Below are 2,825 nucleotides of genomic sequence, written 5' to 3'. Positions count from 1 at the left end.
TCCTTGAGTCCTGCCTTGGTGTGCAATGCTTTTGAAAACTTTTATCTCCTGAATCGACCAGTAGCAGTGTAGAGTAATTTAAAAACAAAAGCATCTTTGGTTGTCTGATTTCCTGGGCTACAGCTGATCCTGGGCAGTAGACCTCTGCTGTGCTCAGAAATTTGGATATATGATTAGTTAGGGGTTTCCATTTGTATTACGATTGTTGTTGATTAGTCCCTAAGTCGTGTCGCATTCTTTTGTGATCCCACGGACTGTACCCACCAGGCTTCTCTGTCCATGGGATTCCCCAGGCCAGAATACTGGAGTGGGTTTCCATTTCCTTTGTCAGGGGATCTTCATGACCCAGGGATCAAACCCCAGTCTCCTGCATTAGCAGGTGGATTCTTTACCGCTGAGCCACCAGGGAAGCCCTTGTATTTCCAATACCATTGCCTTATATTTGACACACCTCTATTGGCTGTATTACATACGTCTATGCACCTGTGTGTTAGGGTTGCTTTGCTTGTTTGTTTTGTCAGAAACAGAAAAGTGAAGTGGCATTGCTTGCTTAAGTCTCTCAGGGAACCAGCAACCGTAAAAATGTATTTATAAAAAAAAAAGTATTTCCATATCTTAAGGAGATGAATTTCCACAACTCCCTATGAAGGGGTTTAGACTCCTACCTAGAATGTACTGACATTGAATGAACTCTTTCATGAGTGGTCACTTTAGGAAAGAAGTGTTTCTACTCTTTTTAAGTGATTATTGGCTACATTTAAAATTATGCTTGAGAGTGTGTGAAATAGGTAAGTAAAACTACAGATCCCAGTGATCCATTTTCTTTACCCTGCATGTGGATGCAGTACAAACTCAGTGTAAACGATCAGTTTCGGTAGAGCCAACATGCCCTGCACAGAAATATTGTTTATAAAGTGGACAGACTGTATGTGCCAACAGGAAATCTACACTTTGTTCAGCAGATCATTTATCTAATAAAGGAGGACCTAGAGCCAAGGGAATGTGTAACGTGGTGATTGTGAGCTAAAATAGGTGACAACATTGAGAGAGTGGTATTATGAACAGTGCAGAAACCTTCACATTTCAACCCACACAGATGAAAAATGGTCAGGACCACTACCAAGCAGTGTGACCTTGAGTAAGATGCTCACCCTCTCTGATCCTCGGTTCCCATGTCTGCAAATGGGGACAATAATATTCTATGTTATCCCGCCCCCAGGCGAAGCCCATTCCTGACCCTCTGATCCCAGCCTCCGCTGGCTCCTGAGGCCAAGGCTCTCATCACACTTGTGTCACCATTGTCTTCAGTCTGGCTCCCTGCCCACCCCACGGTGAGCTCCTTGAAGACCCTCTCGCTGCCTGAAATGTTCTTGTGCCCACAAAGTCTGGAAAGCACCGGTCTGGGAGTCTGGTGCCCCACAGGTGCTCAGAACACGTTCACCATCTTATAAGTGATGATAAGGTGAGGTACACAGAGCAGTGCAGCTGCTGATACGTTGTCAATTTGTTTGCTGCAAACACAATACACGAAAAAAGTGGCTAGAGCAAACCTCTTGGCTCAATTTTCATAGGCCCAGGGCTGTGTCTGTCTTTTATTCCGACCTTGTCCAGAACCTTATTGTATCAGAGTAACACTCGCCTTTCCCCTTCCTAGTGCATCACCATCAAGCAGCTGTTTCTCAACTGAATTGCCAGTGAGTGAACCCTGAAAATTCTAGGCTCACATTTCTGTTCCTTTGAGCGGGTGATGGGCATCCTGTCTTCTATCCCCACTCGGACAGGAGTGTCTAGTGTCCGTCCCTTCCCACTTGGCTTCCCATTTGTTCTATAAATTGGACAATCCGTTACCTCCTGAGACTGAGTTCTGTCCTAGGCTATGGCTGCTTTCGGCACTGTTCTGAGGGCATTGATGACCAGGTGGGCGCTGGGGGGATACTTGTTGGATGAATTCAGCTCGGACAGCCAGGCTACTTTATTTCATGGGTGAGAGGTGTAACTTCCACTCATTCTGCCGTTAGCAGGATGGACGCTTTGAACCTGCTGATCAGTGTCCTGGGCAAGTCCACAGGAGCCCTGTCACCCTGCTCTCCTCTCTTCCTCTTGCTTCCATAGCTTCTTCTACTCCGTACCTTTCCCGTGCCCTCCTCTGTGCTCCCACTGCTCTCCGTGTACATGGACACTGTGCTTGAGCCCATCCATTCCCCTGATTTCATGTTGTGTGATTGTGAGTTACCTTTCTGATTAGGTTCTTTGAGGAGTTTTCTCTTTACTCACAGTCCAAGGTGGATGCCGCAATACTGTAAGCATCATGGGACTCCTTTTATTCTTTTTCTTTAATTTTCTTCATTTTTTTCTTCCTTTTTTCCCTTTTATGAGGAAACAATACAGTGTTTGGGTACGGACATTAGCTCTGATTCTAGACAAGGTTCCTTGAACCCAGTTCTCCCACTTGTTATCATCACATCTTGAGAAATTAAATTGGCTCACTGTGCCATAGCAGCCTCACTTGAAAATGGGTGAATTATTCTGAATAATGACATGAACTAAGCAGGTTGTATTTGTGAGTATGGAATGAGGTTAGTAGAGATGTGCTGGCATATTCCCTGGTGTAATGACTACTGAGTTTCAAGGTCACATTAAACATCTGTGTCCAGCCCTAGAGGCTCCTTCCTGCTCAGCCACAGTCCTCGAGCTTTTTCCTCACAGCTAGACGAACCCTGACCAGGAGGCTGGCTTTTCTGTTACACCTGTCCCACCTGGAAACCACTCACAGACTTCATCTTCTGTTGTGCACATCATTCTGTTCCAGGTAATGTTGTCCTCAT

Source organism: Bison bison, unplaced genomic scaffold (genome assembly GCF_000754665.1).
Source record: "Bison bison bison isolate TAMUID 2011002044 unplaced genomic scaffold, Bison_UMD1.0 scf7180017853354, whole genome shotgun sequence".
NCBI lineage: Eukaryota > Metazoa > Chordata > Mammalia > Artiodactyla > Bovidae > Bison > Bison bison.
The sequence above is the reverse complement of the archived record's forward strand: the minus strand, read 5'-3'. Positions refer to the sequence as shown.